This window comes from Chamaea fasciata, unplaced genomic scaffold (assembly GCF_029207755.1).
Source record: "Chamaea fasciata isolate MVZ Bird 193981 ecotype frontalis unplaced genomic scaffold, bChaFas1.0.hap1 SCAF_5, whole genome shotgun sequence".
In the NCBI taxonomy this organism is placed as follows: Eukaryota; Metazoa; Chordata; class Aves; order Passeriformes; family Sylviidae; genus Chamaea; species Chamaea fasciata.
Window position 1 is genome coordinate 30,751,662 of NW_027094090.1, and position 22,030 is coordinate 30,773,691.

General features: G+C 38.5%; 1 long non-coding RNA gene across 2 annotated transcripts in view; it reads left to right on the forward strand.

The window, feature by feature from the left end:
* Positions 1 to 9,493: 9,493 nt before the first annotated feature.
* Positions 9,494 to 22,030, forward strand: part of LOC136290174 (uncharacterized) — a 53,454-nt gene continuing 40,917 nt past the window's right edge. The window contains exons 1-4 of one of the 2 annotated variants that reach the window (XR_010721022.1): positions 9,494 to 9,670; positions 10,162 to 10,219; positions 10,828 to 10,888; positions 10,981 to 11,190. This is a non-coding gene — a long non-coding RNA (uncharacterized lncRNA). Of the gene's footprint in view, positions 9,671 to 10,161; positions 10,220 to 10,827; positions 10,929 to 10,980; positions 11,191 to 22,030 lie in introns of those variants that run through there. The other variant, XR_010721021.1, reaches the window with a different exon arrangement.

Genomic DNA, 22,030 nt, shown 5'->3' on the forward strand with positions numbered 1-22,030 from the left:
TTCCCACTGAGTCTAAGCAGTGTGGCACAATTCTCCTTGTGGCCACATCATGGTAGTTGGGTGGATCTTTCCTCAGTGCATGGGGGCATGGAGTCATCAGCATTAATGGTGCTCAGCATTGCCCCTGCCCCAGCACCTGATGCCTCAGAGATGCCAGGCAAGGTGTGTAGGCAGGTGGAGCTGGCAGAAATCATTCACATGCCCGTTGGCAATTTTTTCTGCAGAGAGCAGCTAACACAGTTTTTTAAAACAGGTTTTTTTGACTCTGCCAGTTCTTTCTGCCTATGCCTAACTAGAAGAGCACTGTTTAGTTTTCATCAAAAAAGACTTTCAGGAGAGTACAAATGTCAGTGTTCAGTCTTTACGCTGTAGGGAGGCAGATGCTAACTCAAGACCCTTTCTGTTTTGTCTTCAGCTTGGCTGTGCTTGATTTCACTGTTTGTAAAGAAAACTTTCTATTTGCTAGTACTTCTTGAGGTCATGCAAGAGTTCAAAGAAAAAAAAACCATTTTCTTTTTGTTTTCTGACAAAGAACAGGATTAAATTCTTGATTAGAATGTTGGAAACAGTGAACAAAAGAAAGCACAACATTGTGATATCCACCCTTGCCTCTTGTGGCTGGATCTAGCTTTCTGTGTGACATCTCTTTGTCACAGAGTCATGCAGTCAGAGCAGCTCCACTTACATTAAAAAAAGGGGCCAAGTGTACTCTGGGTTACTTTTCCAAAAGTTACTAAATAAAGCTCTTCTTTGGTAATTTGTGGGATCACACTACAAGCTCCATTAGTTACCTCAGTGCCTATGGTACACCCTGAAGATCACCAGGGAGTGTTCTCCCAGCCCAGACCCCTGTTTAATCTTTCTCTGAGGAATCCAGAGTAACTGCAATTAAAATTTTGATTTTTGGTAGATGTTATATTTTTCTCTTCTGGTGCCTTTTGGCTACCTTATATCTCATAGAGAAAACTCCTGTTGCAGTAATACCTGCCACTGCTGACAGGAGAAATTTCCAGGAACAGCAGATCTGAGGACTGAGGCCACATTTCCTGAACAGAGAAAGCAGGAACAATCTTCTGTAGCTATAAGTGTGTATTTCCAGAGCCTTATAGTGTTAGAAGGGTGTTTCCAGAGCAGAGATTTTTGGCAGAACCTATGGCTGGCAGTGCCATTAAAAAAGACTCAGTGATCTTTTGTCCCGCAGGCACAGCCTCTCACATTTGTCACACAACAGGTTCCATTTTCTGAACACTATAATTCTCTTTAGGGAGCAAAACCTCTCAGCCATTGCTCAGAGCCAAAGTGTAATCAAAGCTGGTCTGGTTGTGTAAACTGGAGGTGCTGGCCCAGAGCTTGGTACCTGAAATGCCCCAAATGTGGGGATCACTGCAGGGGGAAGTCCAGCATGTTCTGCTACCTGCCTCTGCCCCAGCTTTTGTCTCACATGCAGCTGGTAGTCAGCCTCCAGGGTCTGGGCTTGGGCAATGCAGATAACGGCTGTGGTGTTGCCCTTTTGGCTGCTCACATTGCTGTGTCCGGAGCCTAGCTTGACAAAAAGGCTTTACAATATGAAATAAAATTGTACTGATCATGCTGGAGATGTTTTTACCAAAACACTAAGCACATTTTTTTTCTGTATTTTGGCTTTGTTTTTATGGAGCTTGAGGTCATGTTAAATGTTTCATTAACATTTTCCTGTTTTGTAATAATTGCTGCTCTCTGACTTATGCTACTTTCCTCCTGACACAGAGCCTTTATCTATCTGTGTTTTCTTCTTGCTCAAATACTATCTTCTGAAGTTGAAGAGATTTTGTTGTAGCTCTGTGTTTAGCTTTCACTCTGTATTCATTGCCATTGGCACTGAGACAGTGTGCAGGGCAAACCAAAGAGTATTTTGCAATTTTGTTGTGGCTGTCTGCTCTACACTAATACACTACAAGTAAAAGTAATGCTGGTGTTAATAAACCAGCATTAAAAATAAATTCAAAGCACCTGACCCTACATACCCATGTATACACAGGTCCAAACCCCACCTTAAAAGAGTTAGGAAGCTTCTTGCAGGGATCTTCTCTGTGTTATTTCACTCTTGCCATGTTTTACCCTTAGAAATACCGGTTAAAGATTAGGGTTTTTTCTTAGTTTTTTAAAGTTTAAGGCCAAGACAGGCAGTGATACCTCCAACATCTCAATCAACCCAAATTCTCACTCAGATCCTGCAAATTCACGGTGCTGCATGATTTCAGCTGGACAGAAACACTTAAACTTTTCAAAACAGAAAAGTTTGGGAAAGGGATTTTTTTTAGGCTGGGGGAAGATAAAGGGAGACATGAGAGCAAGCGACAGCTACTTGAAGGGTAGTTACAAAGATTACAGAGGCAGACTCTTCTCAGTTGTGCCAAGCAGCTCAGACATGGGGCAGAAGCCACCAGAGTGTGAGAGGCTCAGATTGGACAAGAGGTAGTGCAAATTTGGAAGAGGTTTGTGAGAGAGCAGAGGCTGCAGAGCCACTGTCCTTGAAGGTTTTTGAGGCTCTACAAGGCAAAGTCGTGTCAGATGACCTGGTGTTCGTGTCAGTTGCTCCTTGTGGAGGAGGCTGGACCACCTGCTCTTCATAGGTCTCTTACAACCAGGGTTTTGATGAGTCTGTGAAACTGCTTAGTGCCACAGACACGGGCACAAAGATATTAAAGATGCTCTCAAAAATACTGATGGCAGGAATGCAATTAGGTGAGACATGGCCAGACATTAGGCAAACAACACTCCATGTGCCAGACACAAGTTATAGAAAGGACTTACTGAGGAATTCAATAGTCCATTGACTTCTTCAAGAGATTTGCTGAAGAAAGTGGGCAGGTTTTGGCCTGAGTAGTCTTTTTGTCTTCATACATACACTGTAAATACATAACTACCCACAAAAGAACTCAAAGTGCTCTTTTAAAATATTAATAATCACAAATTTTGCAAAACAAAACAGAGGACAGTTGGTAAATGCATTAAGCTACGTATAGAAGAATAACTGGCATGTTCTGAAAATGGTTGCAACATCCTGTGTTTCCTTTCCAAAAACAGAATTTCTTCATATCCCCAAGTTTATATCAGTCCCTCTGGCAATGATTATCTTCCCAGAGCATTATCTTCACAGTATGAAAAGCTGCATTTGCAATTGACTACAGTGAACTAAGAGGGAGAGCTAAAAAAGAATGTTAAATAAAGCTCATGTGATTAATTTTATGGAATAGGATTGCTAATAACAAACACAAGATTCAGAGTCATGACTATAATTTACTATATATTAACTGCTTTTCTACTGTACTTTTTGAATTGGTGTGCTTATAATACTAAGTATGACTACAGACAGCACAGGATACTTCCTTTGTGACATTACTAACTCTCCCTGTTGCAATTATTCCTACCACTGCAGAGTGTATTTATTGCTGCCCAATATTTTTAAGTAAAAAGAAGAACTGGGGGTTCACAACACTTAACAAAAGGCAATTCATTGCAATGACTAAGAATGGAAACGATTTACCTCAGTGTCTGTATAATCTCAAGAGAGGGAGAGAGGCACATCTCTAAAAATGATTCAAACCTCCTAGAGGGGCTTGTGGTCACCAGCTAGCTTCTTTAATGCATCTTAAGACTGCTGCTTAAAGGCTTGCAGTATGAGTCTAGCCTTTGGCAAGGGTATAAGGTATTAGTCATACTATTTTTAAGAAGAACTTGCCATGAATTTTTCTTTGTCTTATTTCTATTTTAATGATGTCAGGAACAGAGGAAAGACATCCTCAAGATTTTTACCCCATGCCTTCTGTTGTTCTACATTTTCACCTAAAAAAATTACTTCAGTGATACCATTTCCCTGCTCCATTATTTTCAGAATACATTTGGGAACATCTTGCACTGTCAGGACAACTATGGCTGCCTTCAAGCATTGCCTGAGCGAAGGCAGGGGCTATCTGAATATTTTCACCACAAGCCTGTGCCTCTTGTTTGCTCCAAAAATGTCCATGTGTGCTAGAAAGAACATATTGTCCATGTTCTGCGTGGAATGAAGCTGAGCAAACAAAGCTGCATGGCACAGGAATGATGAATTCACTAAATACTAGATTGGCACTGCTGAATATTATGGAGTATAAAACCATGATTTTATGTATTTTTAAATATAATAGCTGAATAATATTGAGCCATTAAATCCCTTTCTGTATTGATATATATGAGAAGCCTTATTGCATTTTTTCTGGTCTCTTCACTCCGATTTTTGCTGAGGGTAGAGAACTGCATTTTCAGCTGACTACAGAGTGCCTGGTGTTTCTCACAGCTGCTGCCATGTTCTGCCCAAATGTGAACAAGTGATTCAGGCTCTCTGAATCTCACTGGTTTGACACCAGTGACTTGGGCAGTGAGAGTTGCTGAGACTTAGGAGCACTAGGAGCATCATATTAGGCATGACTTTGTAACCTCTGCTTCTTTTAAGTCTGGAAAAAATGCAGGTCCAGAAAGAAAAGGAGTTAAACTTAGTTTAATATTTTGATCTCCATCTTTATTTTAGGAGGTTAATTTTTGCAACAGCTGCAATGACTTGCAAAATCCTGAACAATTCATCAGAACTGGCTCAGCTCAGATCCAAACTGCCGGAATATTTCATCTGGGTGGTTTCCATCTCCACTGCCACCCCTGGGAGGCCCTTCAGCTGTGAGTAAGGGAAGGTTTCCAGCAGGATTACATGCTAGGCTAGCCTGCTTATGGATCCCTCCTCTCTGGGGCCCAGTGCCTGTCCCACTGCATGACCACACGTGTCCACTATAGTTTGTATCTGCACTTATTTGCTGTGGGATAAACACACTCCCAGTGACACAGACTGGGAAGAGCTCACTGTTCATCATTTAATAGGGAACACATGGAATATATACATTATTTTTTGTTCATGTTTAGTGAGCCAGAGGAGCCTATATTTGTTTAGTAGTGTACAGTTCTCAAATGCCTCTGTATGTGCCATCATGATGGGCTGGGATGGAAGGCCTGGCCAGTATGACTCCTAAACCCATGGTCACAGAGTGAATGCCTGGAAGGCTTGTCATGAAACCATCTGGATTGTATTAGCTGGAGTACAGCCAGCAGGTCAAAGGTCTGGAAGAGATTATTCCCCTCCATGAGGCAGTTTTGAGTTTTGCTCCCCCAAGGAGGAGTACAAGAAGATGGTGGTGGAGTGCAAGGCATACAAGGTAAAGTTGAAGGAGTCAGCCTGCAGAAAAAAGGATAAGTAGGGAGGCATATTACTGCTGTCTACAGCAACCAAATGGGAATATGAGAAGAGAGAGACAGGTTCTTCTTGGAAGCAGAGTGGCGCAAGTTTTATAAAATATGTAAAGAAAGCTACTGATGACCAAGTTTCACCAGTAATACTACAGTTCTGTTTATAAAAGTATCAAGATATCAATGTAAACTAGATGTAATATAAACAATCAGATTCCTCTTTCATTAGGAGACTTTGTGGGAGACCAGTATTACTGTTTGTGCTGCCTGAACAGTATACAATTTTCTGCACCACTTAAGAACATTTCTCAGATGCTGAAGGCAGAGTCAGCTCCTTAGAAGCAGTCATAATGAGATATCATTCTTAAAAGGTTTATCTTCACACAAGGGTAAAAGTACACCTTCAGAGACATATGGGTGTTGTCACCTTGCAGCAATTTCCTATTTATTAAAATCAATGAAAGAGAGGTGAAACCAATACATTTCTGTCCCAGCAGAGTCTGAGCCCATTACACTTTTCCGGCAGTGAGAGGAATATGCTGTCCTCCCAGAATACTCCTCAGGGCTCTCGCATTTTGTCCAGGAAAAAACCCTTAATTCCTGGTTCTGTTGCAGACTTTTCCTCCTCATTGAGCACACCTCTAGGGCAACATTCATGAAGAGCTAAGGCACCAGTGCTCACATGCCTGTTTGCTAGGCACTGACATTTTTCCCTGGGTAGAGAGTGTCTTGTCCGGCCTGGCAGCTCAGCAACTGGGAAACTCAGGCTCTGTAAAATCAAAGTTTCTTCATCTGCCCAATCTGTTCAAAAGATACCAAGCACACACCTACTGTTGTGGGATGTGACAGCCTAACAAAGCTCCAGTTCTCCTCTGTTTCACTCCTAAGGGTTCCATGGGCTGGGCTGACTTTGAGCATGGGCAGTGCCAGTGCATGTCTGTCCAAAACATACCTTTCACACAAACTCACAACACCTCAGAATCAGGTGTTGCAATGCCCATGGTGAATTTAATCCACTCTCTGCTCCACAGTCCTCAGTCTGCAAAACTGGCAATGTAGTACATCTCTGTTTCATTTGGACATCATAGGGATAGGTACATTCAAGGCAAAGCAGCAGAGGAGCATGCAAAGTCCTCAGGAAAAGTTGTCTGCCATTTATCAGCTATTTAATGATGTAAAAAACCACATGAAACAAAAGGCAATGCAAAAAAAGGTTAAAAAATACTCCATGTGACACATTCTTGTTCCTACAATTTTTTCTTTTGAAACTTCAGAGCTAGAAAAACTTTTCCTCTATCAGTTCCACATACTTCTTTTGTTAGTGCACCACACCCCATGGTAGTGACTTTCTATACAGCTTTATAGCTTGTAAAAAAAAATTAAATCACCAGATAACTTATAACTATGATTCATGTTATTGTTATTGCTCATTATTATAATTTTTCATATGAGACAATGCCTGGCTATGCACTTTTCCTCTTCTGAAAGAGAAATCTGGCTCAGCTCTGACAACTCCAAATTCTGTTTATTATACTAGCTGAAGCATGTTTATTACACTGTCATGTTTTTATATCCCTCCTGCTACCTTGTGCAGAACATACTTTTGCACTGACCAAACTGTGAAAATTCTGTAAAGCTTTTCTCTCTCTGATCAAGCCACTGATCCACCGAGTTTAGCAGCCTCATGTGGTGGTAGCCTGTATCTGACCCAGCAGTGTCTTCCCCCTCTCAGTACCACACCTAACCCTGAGAGGCCTTTCATGAGGAAGTACCTTCATGACTTCCAGTCCTAAGATTTTCCTAGTTTTAAACTCTATTCATTTCTCAAAAAAAGTGAATTAGAAAGAGTCATGTACTACCTGCCTGTATGGTTGTTATGGTGTAATAGTGTTTGATTGAGAGGAAAAGCCACAGAAGACATATATGTAATGGCTAAAAATTACAGTAATAAAGCAACAGTAATGACAACCCTATTTTCATGTAGCAGCTGCAGTGAGTTTCTGCATAACTTTGACCAAGGCATTTTTTTCAAAAGCCTTTTGAACCCCTGAGCTACACTGACTCCACAACTTGATGGCAGGAACACAAATAACAGTCAAAGAATATCATCTTATGAAAACTCGGTCACTGTTGCAACTTCCTTGATTTTGTATCACTTCTGAAAGACTAACAAGCTCTACCTTTGGACATCTAGAAATGTGATTGTTTCCTCCTGATTTCTGCCGTTGGATCTAATAAGTTACACTGCCTCCCCCTCAAAAACTTGCGTCATGAGGTTTGTCTGTGACTCAATAACCAAAGGGATGTTCCTAGACACACGCAAAAGGTTCAGGGTTGCATTAAAACCTCCCAGACACTTGGCTCTGCAATGATGTCAATATTTATTGTAACTGTCACAGACACAGAAAGATTACACAGATACAGCCAGGGTACTGCACTTGCAGTTTGTATAGGGTTACATGCAGCACTCTCCCTCAGACTTTGAATTTAAGAGATATTGCATCAATGAGATGAATTTTTCATTCAGCCCAAACACTTTTGGGAGATGAAGGGAGCCGGTAGCTGACGTATCTGGGCTCCTGTTTCTTGCTCCACAGATCCCAGCTGGGTTTGAGCCTCATAGGAGTGATGCTAATTCTGTAGTCCCACAACTCCCTTAAGTCAACATAAACAAATGCTGATGCTAAAAGAGGCAGTGCCAACTTCCCACTGACCCAATCAGTGTTTTCACTCCCTTTGCTTCCCTGGTGACTGCAAATAGTCATATATACATATGGGAGGGGAAAAAAAAGAGGTTAGTTTTAACCCAGAGTGTTGTCCTGTTCCCACTCACTGTGTGACTGCATGAACATCTGGCAGATGGGAGAGAGAGATGCAAATGACAATAAGCAGGCAGAGGATGGGAAGGTAAGCCAGGATTGGTTATTACAGTTTAAATGAATTCTGGAACAAACAAAAAAATTACAGTGCTTGTACAATGTCTCCTCATGGCTAAACAGGAGTGGAGGGAGGGTGTGCAAAAGCACAAGGCAAACATTCCTCGTCCATTATATCTGGATTAGGCAGATTACATGAAACAAATTTTCTGACTCAGAAAATGCCATCAGACCTGTTTAAGCTAGGCTAAATGTACTTAAAGAATCCCTTACTTACAAAGTGCTTCACACTATCTATAATGATATCCAAAATCAAGTACTGGTAGTTTCTAATAAAACACAGCCTAGTCAAGATGCTCTTTAAAATCAGAACCATTGTCTCATTTTTTTTTTTCTGAAATGAAAATCACTTGCCTCATAAAAAGTTTTTGTTTCAGAAGATTATATTGAGAATAATGTTTCTTAATAATGACTCTTATAATGGCCTTACTTAAAAAAATTAAATCAATTAGTTCAATAAAATTCTTCAACTGAACTGCAATATTTTGACACTATGACTGATTGAGTTTACTGCCTTTGCAATTAATGAAAGATTGGTTCCTTTAGCAATTACACTCTGATTAGTCCACAGCAAGAACATTTTCCATTACTCATCCCCTACTGCTATCAAAGGGCCTTTACTTCAGGCTTTTAGTTTTCACTTTAATCCTAAATAACAATTCATCAAAGTCCTTGCTCACTAGAACTCTTGGAGAAAATTTGATTTTTTATCTTACCTGTACTAAAACTTCATCAAAATAAGAAAATCCAAGAAGTAACTAGACACTAAGGCACAAGCACCTGATGTTTTTGATTTAATTAAAAAAATAGTAGCTGTGGCTGTTCAAGAACATGTAAGAGTTAATGCTAAGAACCTGTGATAAAAAAATAACTGTTTATTACAAAACAGCATAAGAATCTTTTCATAGCCCAAGTAATCAAACTTCCGTCAGTGAGATAATTGTCAATCAAACTTTGAATTGAAACACAGCTGCTAAAAATCAGAGACAAGAAGTCAGACACTTCACTCCACTTTGAGCACTTACTCAGATGTGAGTACAGAGGCTTGGCAGCAGCTGAGACCTTGTAATTTTGAGCCAGTTGTAGAAGCACTCAGAAAAAAATCTTTAAATCGGAGAGTTTTGTCTTTCTGAAATTGAAAACAAATGTATTTACCATGCTGGTTAAAATCGTACTTAATGAGAAAAATGTGTTACTATATCAGGTTTTTGTTGTTGCTGTTGTTGTTGTTTTTTTTTTTTTTTTTTTTTTTTTTAAACAAAAACCCCCAAAGTACTGAAGGTGGCTCTTGACTTCCAGTACACAACTAGTATTTCTTTTAATTGAATCCTACTAGTAAAGCTTTTTCCTGACTCAACAGATTGAATGAACACAGCAGGGAAGACTGTGAACCCACTGCAATGAGCAGGCACCATTCCTGCAAAGACTCATCGTTCTTTACTCTGCTCTTGCCTGTTGAAAATAACCAGAAACGAAATATACAGGTATTGGTAAAACAGAGCTGTATTATAAATTTATTTTGTCACCATTAGTTTCTGTTTCTTTTTTTCCCCCAGAAATGTTAAAAGTTGTTTAACATGGTATAAGTTTTGTTGCTTACTCTGCCTGACTCTGTTAAGTAGAATTTGAAGCAAAATCTGGAAAACAGCAATTCTCACGGGAAATTAATGTTATCCTGACTATTCATACACCACTACTGTTCATTATACTATTTTGCAAATGTGCACAAATATCGACTGGTAATTTTATAAATCTGAAAACCACAATTCCCAGGTGATGACCATGACCCTAGAAAAAGCCTAGAGAAAACAAGCTCTTTACGAGACATACCTTGCAATAGATGTTTGTTTAACTGGAAATCTGCAAGAGCAGCTGCCCAGTGCAATGGTACATATTTGCTTCTGAATCCTTTCTCAAAGACACTATTTAAACATGCTGATGAACTGAGCTGGATTTTCCCCCACCTCCATTCCAGTAAAATAAGGAGACTCAGAAGATAAAATTTGTTTTGTTATGGCAAGTAGTGCTATGTGGTAAGTGAGAAATTTACTTTCTATAGTCCTATGTAATTATGAAGGTGGGAAATGTCCTTTTCCTGTACAGATGCAATGTCTGTGTGTACTGCTCAGTGATATTTCTATTTGAAAATGAATATACTTCTATTTGCAGAAGAGTTTGTGTATAGAGCTCCTTCTTGTCCATATTTGGCTTGATTTAAAGATCTGCTACTCTGGCTTCACCACTTTGGCAAGAGGAAACAAGTATTTCTTGTACTGAGACTGCAATTCCAAGCTATACAATGTGTTTCACTCTGGTTCTGATTTATGTTAAGATGTAAACAACTGAGATTTATAACATGGGTTTTATGATGTGTGCAGCTGGACTCGCTATCACTGTTTCATGCAGCATCCTGAACAGGAACAGTGTTAAGTGAGATTTTTCAAATGCCCCAGTTCTGTGCTAAAATTGATGCTTTCGCCTAGAGGGAAAAATTTGTGCCTCCTGAGCCAGTCACACTTTACGCTTTCTTTCTGGACTCAGTTTTAGCATTTCCTCTGCCATTTTCTGGATAGGAATCCCTTCACTCAGTGAACAACTTTAATTGGCGGAAGAAATTTCTAAAATGCTCCTTCTCTCTTAGAACTGTTTCTGCAAACAGTCTGTCTCCAAAACCAAAGGAACTGGGAATGACCAGAGCTGAGGTGGTGTCGCTCATCTTCTCCTCCACCCCTGGCCAATGATGTAAGTTGTCAGAAAAGACTTGACTCAATGTCCCTTCTACTCCTGTTGGCAGGATTTATGCATGTGACATATGTCACTCTCGCATGGAGAAAGATCTGATCTGAGGGTACCCTAAGTGACACAAAAATAAACTTTCTCAGAGTAAGAATTATATTTTCCATAGTAAAAAGGAAACAAAAAAGTACAAGACGAGTCATACTTTTAAGATGTGTGAAGTCCTGTGACACCTGTTTCGAACAAAACTAAAAATGTCCGTCAGCCACTTCCTCTTTTGTTTGCTCTGTGTTCACTTGCTTTGGAGTCTGTAGGCAATAAAACATGAAGTAAAAACATGAGTTGAATCCTGAGATATTTATTCAGACTAAAGTCTATTTACTGGCAAAGGTCTATCTGAGTAGCCTTGTCATCCCCTGTAAAAAGGAAATATACTAAAAAATCTTATTCCTGCAGCATCCAGCAATTTTGCTTCTCAGTTTCGATAATCAGAACATTACCCACTAATCTGCTTTAAAAGAAGAAGGGTAAACCCATGCTTTTTAGCAAGGCTTGTGGTGAGGTTGAGGAACACAGGTTTATTCCTTAGATGTCAATCTTTGTTTTCATAGTGGAATTTTCTGTTTCTGGCTAACTTACCCCATCTTTTCTTATCCCCTGCAATGACTTTAACAGTAACTTCTGAAAAAATTTACTTTTAAATTTTCAGATCCAATTTCTGGATAAATAAAAGAAAAAAAATAGAAAATGAGCTGTATTTGAAATCACAGGTACTTGTAAATGAAGATAATTTTTAGATTTCTAGGAAAACAAGATGCTATACCTTTTGCTGCAATGTTCTGAAGTTTTCTATTTACTTTGAAGAAAACTTTGCCTTGAAGCAAAATGATATTTTAATAGTGCATACAGAAACTGTCCTTGGTGGCTATGAAATCCAAACTGAATCATTAAGACCAGATGGTAATCTTGACTATTACTACTACTATTTTCAAGACCCATCAGTGTTAGTGATGTGAGAGATATTTTAAGACCTAATTTTCACTTCTGATGAGGAAAGTGTGACAATAATTTTCTCCCTATTTCATAATGATTTTATGAAAATCAGTTAATGTTTGTAGAATTTTTTGATTGGCTAATGTGCTGCATGAGCATCCATTTTAATTGGATAGCTGAACTTAATGCAATACTCTTTAACATTCTTTATACATTTTTTGAATTACATAACTCATGTATTTTTTATTTCTTCCTTCAAGCTCTGAACTCTTTGGCATGATACGATTTAGCATCTGTTATTTTACACAAGGTTGTGTTTTCCATGATAGGAAAGTAAAATTCAAAATATTGACATGATGAATTTTTCTTTTCTCTACTTTTTACACAGCTGGATAATGATGAAAATCATCATACTATGGTTTTGATTTTTTTGCTTTTTGGTACTAGTAGTTCTCAGTACTAAGGGAAAATCATGTCAAACTATGCACCAAGGGTGTCACTTCCACAGCTTCCAAGGTCTGGAATGTGCCTTTCTAACTTCACCTGAATTTTTTTGTCATAAGAATAAAGAAGGTAACATAAAGAAATTTTAGCCACCAATAACTGTCACGAAGAAGTTCTGGACTTACCGCTAAGCAAAAGCAATGAGTATGTATTGATAACTTTAAAACAACTGATTGTGACTTAGAAAAGTGATACATACAACAAATGCTGTCATGCTGGTACAAATTCTTAATCATGGTTGAAGATTTTTTAAATCTGTTATGAACATGTCATCTGTTTGAACATGTACATGCTGACTGCCTAAGGGATGGTGGGAGGTGACTCTTAACACATTGCTCTGGTGAACCATTTCCTCTTGGTTTTCTCCAGAGAGCTCAGATGCTGTTTTCTGGGATCTATTTATTTAAAAAACTAATTTGTGTCTTATCATACATGAGGTGGACAGAGCTAATAGGGTTTACCCTGCTGATATTACATGAGTATTCACCTTTGGGGTGTGAAAATTTCCCAATAAAGATCCTTAAATATAGAGCTTATTTAATTCATTCCAGTTTTCCTTTGCTCCAGTTCTTTTATGCACAAGTGAAGGAAAGAGAAAGAAACAACATGTTGACTTATTGTCTTAGAAGGATTTCTTTGTACATTGATTAATACAATTGAAGATAATTGGTATGGAAAATATGAATACAGCATCCCAATAAAAGAATAAAAGATTAATTTCTAGTCTTCTTAGTGATAATTCTTTTGAAATGTGGCTAGGCTGCCACCTTAGTCATGTTCTACTCATAGGCTCATACCACAAGAAAAGTAAAAGTCACTATATTCTATTCCTTTGTTTATGTTATTGGATAATATTTTCTAAAATTTTTAGTGTTGCTACTTTTGACCCTAATACTGCAATGTCAGATATTGGCTTGTCTTTGGGATGAAGGTCTTACAGCAGAAGATTGAAAGGACGTTTCTCATCTTCTAGTGCTGCAGTATTTGATATTGTAGAGCTTCAGGTCCATCTTATGCAGGAACTGAGCAACAAGTAGGGCAGTAACATCCAAATATTGTAGCATTTAAAACTCAGAGCCACTCCCCAAAACACCATAAAAAATATTTCAATGATATCTACGACTCTGTTTAATATGAAGGGCCCTAATTCAAGCTGTGTAAAAGACCCAGCTTCTATGGTTTATACCAGGGCCACTTCTAAAACCTATCATACCTCTCTCTTTCTGACTATTGGAGTAAATACTAAAAAAATAACCTTCCCTTCTCATTACCAGATAATGAGGTACATTTATGGTCTGAGTTTCTCTAGCCAACCATGCTCTTCCTGAATTTCAAGGAAGATGTGTTTGTTCAGCCACACTGTTTATCCACTTCAGAAATGACCATCCACTCTTGCTGGCTGACATAAAGCACAGAAGAAAATGTTTCACTTAAAAGTACAGTTTTTACAAGGTCAACATGAAAGCACACATACAAGTCCCAGGATAACAATCAGACCATATGAACAAGTTGGATAAACTTAAATGGTTTTTTATGGTAAATTTTGACTATTTCCACCCAGGTCCTTAAAACCTACAGTTGGAATAAACACATATGTATTCAGAAGTATTTTTGTAGCAGTTTTGCTTCAAAAATATTATTATCTGTTGTAAGTGATTTTGTCAAATATGGACATTTCCCGCAAAAGTTTGTTAAAAATGCCCATGAAAAGAAAACACTAAATCAGGTAGACCTAAAAAGGTATACAAGAATTGTCCTGACATAGACAGGGTAGCTCATGGAGAAAAACACTCAAAAACTTAGTCAGTCTTTCTCAAAGCAAATGATTGAGACAGTAAGTAGATGCCAAAAAGATAAAAGTATTCTATTATTTCCAACTAGGTACTCATTTCTTAAATGTTAGGACGGAAAGTTACTCAAATAATTGCTCAAAAAGAATTCACTGGGGTCTACAGGTTGCATTACTGATGCCATTTAGTTAAATTGAATCCTTAAATACAAGAACTAAGGACCTGGTTCTCCTTTATACAGAAGTGTCTTTATGTGACTCTGGCAGTAAAGATGGGCTGTAAAACAAGTGCTGCAATTAATGCCTGACTGAATGACCACTGGTAGCAACAGGAACAGTGAAATGAAAACTAACCCCCAAATTTTCCTGGAGATTTTTCTAAATAAGAAATCCCATGACTTCAATCAAAATTACTAACTACTAAAGAATAGAAACAAAGGCATTGATTTTTTAATTTGATTTTTACGACTGAAGACTTCAGAAAGGTATTGATGCTGTGCTAAAAATACACTGGAAGAGTACAAAGGGCTTCTGTGGATTTGGTTTAGGAATAGCTTTCTTTGTTTTTTGGCCAAGTCATAACAGGAAAACAAGTATTTTTCATAGAAATGCTGACATAACTTTACTAATAGCACCTTTAACAGAGGTTGCTACAATGTGTATTTACTCAGGTACAGGATTAAATAAGAGATGTGAACTCACCATAGCAACCCCTGCATCACATTGCAGATATGCTGCTTCTAAGATACGGCAAATGTTTCTGAAGAAATACACATGAATATGAGGTAAACATCTATCAATTCCAAATTGTGTTTCAAAAACACTTTGACATACAGTATAACAAAAAAAGCAGTGTAACTTTGATGCTCTGTAAATTAATGTATTACTGGATGTTCTTTTCATTGTGTTACAGCTTTTGGCTCAAAATATAAGTTTAGATAACTTACCAATCCTCTATCACAAAAATAGTAACAAACACTACTGAGCTCCTCTTAAATATTTCTGTGCATCTTTACACTCCCTAGCAATCCAGGAAACTCACCTGTCTGTTTTGAACCACCTCCTGATGATATTCTGACACCTTGCAATAATACTGATGTTCACCACAAGATATTCAACAGAACTTTGTGAATACAGTTAAAGTTGGAAGCAGGTTTTCTTCATAACAGTCTTTTTTCCCCAGTTTTAGACACTTTGCTGTTTCCTCTTCATTATCCCTCTGTGACTTGAATTTTATCAGCTAATGTATGTCCCTTCAAGTTTTCTTTATTCAGGTTGGTTTTTCTTGTTTTGCATAAAACCCCTGTCATTGTATTTACAAATTTATTGCTTGTTTGTTTGTATTTTTTCCTTAAGTGTTTTCACTTTCACATTCAAACTACTTAGGCAGTGTCTTAGGTGAGATCCTGATGATATTCAGTGGGCTGCCATACCTCCTGAAATTAAGTTTTTGCTGCTGTATATTTCTTATGTTTTAGCCAACAATTCATGGCAGAATTTAGTCCTACAAGGAGAACTAAGTGATCATATTGCTTTGGGTTTTTTCTTGATAATAAGCAACCCTGTTGTGTCTTCCCAGATTTCACTTGTAGAGGGGAAACACCAATTTTCTCATATTGTCTGAGACGACTGATAAAAAAGACAACAAGCATTCTGGGCTGCCACATAAAGTTGTCTCCACACATTCCTTCATTACTGTTCAAGGTTTTGTCTCTGTGGTACAGAAATGCAGGAACCTTAAATAAATTTCAAATATTTTTGGTAGCAGAGGCAGAGGTTTAATTAAAACCTCAAAGCATTTTCCGAAGCCCAAAAACCTCATTGTCAATCTGCATACTTACATTTTATCAGAAGGAAACGATTTTTTATTCTTAAAAAATAACAAATTTGTTCATTGAAGATGCAAAAAAATCTGTTAAAAAAACTACAGATAAAATGCATGCCCTCAGATGCAACTTATTTTTATTTCAATGCCAATTCTCCATTAGTTTACTGTATTTTTTCACAGAGGGTTGTTTATACTTGGGGTAAGGGATGATGTACAGTGTCTGAATTGTTGGTCCCTGGTGTTTCTGTGCACCGGGGACATGCCCTGCTCCCAGGTAACCATGGTTATGATGGGATTGAAGGGCTTACCAAGGACTCACCTTCCCCATGAGCTGGGGTCCAAGTGCTGCTTGGTGGAGCTCCTGTTGTGGCTCTGGGACCTGTGTTCCCTGGGATGGTGCCTTGATTTTGGTGGGAGCTGAGGCTGAATGCCCCAGGGTCTGGGAGAACTGTTTGCCTCATACACCCACTGGGACTGGTGGCCTCCTCCCAGACGAGCTGTGCAAGGAGCTATATTTAATCTCATTTTTTTCTTCCCTTGCCAAGCCTATCTATTGGTGCAGAACATGGAGCTGCTCAGGTGAGAAGGGATGGTTTGGTCAGCATGGGTGAAACCCTGTCACAAAATGCCTGCCTGAGAAGTCGCATGACAATTTCCACCTTTGTTATTATTCAAAACTTCCTTTAAGCTGCTCACTGTGCTCAGTTTTGTCTGTCCCTTTGCTCAGCTTAGGGATAATGTTATTTGTGACTCTGTGCTGGCAGAGATTGTCACAGGGTATTTGAGCTCTTCCTTGGCTTCTTTATATCTGTAGTCCTCCTAGGTTTTTTTTGGCTTGTTTGTGGTTGGTTTTCTGTTTTTTTTGCCTGGCTGATTGATTCAAGCTATAACCACCACAAGTTTATGAGCTCCTGAAACAAGGAATTGCTGCTTGTGGTCCTCAGATGACTGAAATTATAATAATAATATGGCCAAAATATGTTTATTATAAAACAATAACATTCTAGATTCCTTCTCATGACCCAGGTTAATGCACTTAATTCAGTTTAACTAATGGAAATAGTCTAGTCACCATGGCATTGAGTTTCTTTTATTAGCTTGAGACCCTTGTGAATAACTATCATGGGGATATAACTGTACTTGCACTTGCTATATATATATATATATATATCTGTAAATCCAGATCACTAAACCCTTCACAAATGGTATAAAAATGAGTCAAATGTCTGCCTACATGGCTCTCCAAACAAGCATGACCAAGGTGTACCATTTTCTGAAACTAGTGACAGTCATCGGTGTGATGTGGCCAGCATCATGTTCAGCTGCCTTTGAGACCCTGCATTCAACAGGGCTTCTATTTATAACTATTTCTATTTATTGAAAATGACCTTTGACACCAGGACAGACCAGAGCCTGGTCTTTTGTCTCTGGATCCAGTAGGGAGAGCCCTATATGTCTCCCACATCTTACATTTTCCCTGTACAAGGGAGCTGTGGAAATAGTTCATGACTTCCTGCCATAAATGTTGTTGTAGGTATTCACTGGGTGAACCCATCCATTCAAAATAAAATCACATCCCTTCCCCTCATTATCCTTCCCTCACATCAATGTATTTCATCTTGACTTTTCCCCCAGCTGCCTTACTGCTGATGGAAGCAATCTATTCCACATATTGCAATCTGGTGCTAAAACTACTGTTTTATAGTGCTTAATGTTTTATTTTTCTTAAAGCGAAGCTGAATTTCTTAGCTTTTTTAATAGGAAGAAAAATCATCAGCTGTGTAAAAAAGAAATGTCAACATTACACGGCTCAGAGAAATACCATGAATCTTTTGCTATTGCCATCTCAGATTTCTGGACAGTGTGACTTATTACTTACTGAATCTGTGTTCCTGTATAGTGTTTTCAATTGAAATATTTCAAAAAGAATGTTTCTTTCTCTTTTGCAGTGAACATTCCTGTTTGACATCATATAGTAATTCCTCATCACTGGTGGTTGAAATAAGCAACCATTAAGGCTTGATATGATATTATGTGGCTCACTGCTGCTCCTCACACCACCCAAGGGAATGGGACACCCTGAGAGCTGAACAGATTTATAAAATGACAAAAAATGACTAAGCCTCTCTCCCAGATTTGTACAAATAGTCCCTTTTTAACACTGAACTCCATAATCAAGTCTGCCAATTCACATTTCTTCCCTTATTTATTTTTCTTTAAAATTCGTTTGGCTTTTATTTTGTGGTTTTTTTTTTTTTTTTTTTTTTTTCCCCTCTGGCATAGAGTTTGTTTGTTTGTTTCTTTGTTTGCAGCTATTTGATTTAAGGGAACAAAGAGATCAAATAATCCTCAGGTATTTTTCTTACTGGAAGAAGTCTGTGTAAGTTCTTTTATTATCCTTTTCTTTGCCACTGAAAGAAAATTTCCATAGATTATCATTACAGATAAATTTTATGATGGAGAAATGAGTAACACAACACAAACACATCCATTCTCTTAATTGAATGAGCTACAGCTTTTTGGCTGAAACAAACAATAATATTATTTATAACTCAAATTGCATTCCACAAACTATGCTCTCATCTATAAAGAGACTATAAATGGCATGGTAGGGTTTCATATTGTTTTTTTTTTCTTTTTTTTTCTTCTCCGATGACTTTCCTGTTGACCCCTCTTCTAATTCACAAATAAAACCTTGACTTTCTTGACTGCCAGCACTGAAAATCCACCCTGGGATCTGAGATCAAGCTGTGTCCTTTCTGCTTCATGCCAAAATAGACTCTGATTCACCTCCTCAGCACTGAGGTGGCTCTGCAGGGCTGGCAAGGATGTAAAGAAACAACAGTAGTTTTGCCAGTAAAACGATAAAGTGAACGAATTCTCTCAGAAGTAGGAAGATACCAATTTTCAAGTCAGCTTTATAGAAAACAGCTGTACTTTGAAACAAATGCTCATAGGAGGATTGGGGTGGGACATCCCATTACTTGCTGTTCCTGTACAACCTTTTCCCCTTTGGTCTTTCCACTTCAGCCTGTAGATCAATCCAGCTGAGGTGTTTGTGGCTGTGGCTGCACAGCCTTTTTCCCTGTCAGCAGTGCTGGACTGAGGTGTTTCTGCCTTCTTCAAGCTGTTTGTGCCTTTATGCTTGTGTTGATACTGAGGCTGTTGTGTACATTGGGTGGAGGGTGTACTGTGGGCGTCCCAAGCTCGTCTCTTTCAAGCCAGGTCCCAACGCAGCTCTGCAAACAGTTGGGCTGTCTTGGATATACGCTCACCCTTCTGCTTCTGTATTTGTGAGGCATCAGATGAAATCAAGGAAGTCAGTTTCTTAATTATTTTTTAAGTCCAGGTCCAGGGTGAACACACAGCCAGATTTTTGCATTTAGTTATACAACCTTCCAAAATTCTTTTGAAGTCAATCTTCTGTATCATAGTTGGCAAATTAATGTTCTCAGTGGAAGTCTGATGGATATAAAATCCTTTTGGACAGAGCACAAAAACTTCCATTGGGAAGTGAGTATTTCTGCAGAGGTCAGGGACCCACTTCACTCAAGCACAGAGATCAAGCTCTCTGCTGCCATGGAGCCTATCATGGGAGAAGAGCTCACTCCTTGCAAGGATAGAAGTTTGCACAGGGCAGAGTAATGTGGCAAAGCAGAGAGGGTGCAAGGCCTGACAGCAGTCAAAAAAGGTGCCAACAGGGAGTGCTCCAGCGTTTTTTCAGAAGCTGCAATTATTCCTGCTATCAACCAGGAGTACTGAGGTGATATCAACTGTGAGTACTACACGATAGGTCAGAAATACTCTCAGGAAATGGTAGCAGGTGAGGTCAGGCAAAGACAGAATTGTATCCAAAGGCACGTATGAAGTCCCATTCCCTGTCTGCAGTGAGTTTTAGCACTTCTGGCAGAACACAGGTTCAACTGCTCAATCCTGTAACTCTTCGTGTTTTATTTCTCTTTTATTAAAGAATAGAGAGAAAGTAATGATGAATAACAGACAGCTGCCCCTGGAGCTCTTTCAGGCTGTGGACCACAAAATCCCAGATTTCAACTCTGAGAACTAATCAGCTACAGTACTGTTGGTTCTTAGGGACAGGTAAAGTTCATGGTGACCTGCTGACGTCTGGACTGTCAGCTGCCCAGTACTGTCTGCCTCTTCCACTGGCTGTCCCCTGCCACCCCATGCCACCAGCTGTGCTGAGAGCACTGAGCTCATCATGCAGTGATACTGCAACCCTTTTGGAGATGAGCATTGAGAAGCAAAGCTGAAAAATTATTTCTACTTTATAACAGGACATATCTAACAGGAGAAGAAACACTGAGCCATGGAGAATGTGAACTGGCATGAACAATTTCTTCTGCAGATATATCCTGCTTGAAATGTGAATGCCTTCACTGTCTCCTTGGGTTTGATTAAAGAGTTATTTAGTGGAACCTTATCTTTTTATCTTAAATGCAATTTGGCTCATGGACATGTAGACTAAGAGAAAAGGAAGATAATTACAAAAGCTAATTAAAATAGCTTCCACACAAACCTGAGATTTACACAGAATTTCTTCCAGAAGAAATTGCTTTGTGCTTGGTTTGGCTTAATAAAATTTCAGTTTTATTTTTGATGTAATTTTTTAGGCTACTTCTGCAAATATGTATTTGAGTTCTAATTTTAATTATCACAGAAATATAAATATTCACTTTTTTCTGCTCAAGCAGTAAAAATATAAATGTGGCAGAAAATTTATCTGTTAACACTGACCCTCAGTAGATCTTTCCTACCAGCCACCATTGAAAAGGGAATTCTTTTTTAGGAGTAAATCCAAACGCATGAAACCAAAGACGTTCGCAGTAAGACATTGACTCTTTTTTCTCTTAGCTCAATACAATTTGTTTATGTATTACAGCATCTGCTGCAGGTTATGTAAGACCTGTTGCAAGAATTTGTGATATCTGATGAATAAAGGACAAAGTCTCAGTTTAGTTTTGAATTTTCAGTGTTTAGTGGATTCTTCTGTAACCCTGTCCCAGGTCTTACTGCTCCAGATGGTTCAACTGCAAATCATGTGTCTCTCCGGTTATTGGAGAAACTCCTGTCACTGCGCGCCTTGAGGTTACAACCCTGCATGTACAAATGTAACCAAAGGACAATCCTTGGGAAAAAGTGCTAAAATTCACACATTAACCAACAAATTTCTTTTTGACTTAGATGAACTGCTAGATTGCATTATCAGAAACAAACTTTGGATTTTATGAGTTATCAGTCACTTAAATTAGAAGAATGATCCTCTGAATCAAAATTCTATTCTTAGCTCAATTTTTAATATTCAGACTACATGGACATCCATTTTGACATCACACAAACTAGTTAGCAATGAGAAAGCTTAATCTTGTTCATTTCATTCAGATGAATATTCTCACTGGGGTTAATGAAGTTCTCATAAGAATAATATGAACGTGGTTTCTAAATTCTTGCCTAGATAATGTTAAATCGTTTGAATAAATCCCTTTTTTCCCTTCAAGGCTACTGACAAGAAAGATTACCCAAAACTCACAAATATCCAGCTATGACCCAATACAAACTGCATACATTCCCATGGAGAAAAATAAAATGAAGTTTCTTTAAGCAGAAGTGTGCTTTTGATATGAGAGTGAAGACATAGTAATACTGCTGGATTACTACAATTAACTAGGCCAACTTTCAAAAAACCCCAAACCCAAATATGCAGACAAATTGCCTTCAGAAATTAATTGGATTCTGTATAAAAATATTTTGCATTTTACTTGCAAATGTACACTTTTCCTGAGGAAAAATGTGTTTGCTCATATAATTAAATAATGTATGCTATGACATACCAGAAAATATGCAGAACAGTGGATTAAAGGGCACATGGACACCCTGATCATACTAGAACTGGCCATTGAAACCCTATGCTCATCCCATGAGTGAAATACATTTTGGGAATACAAGCAATATACACTCAATTACCGCTCTTTATTT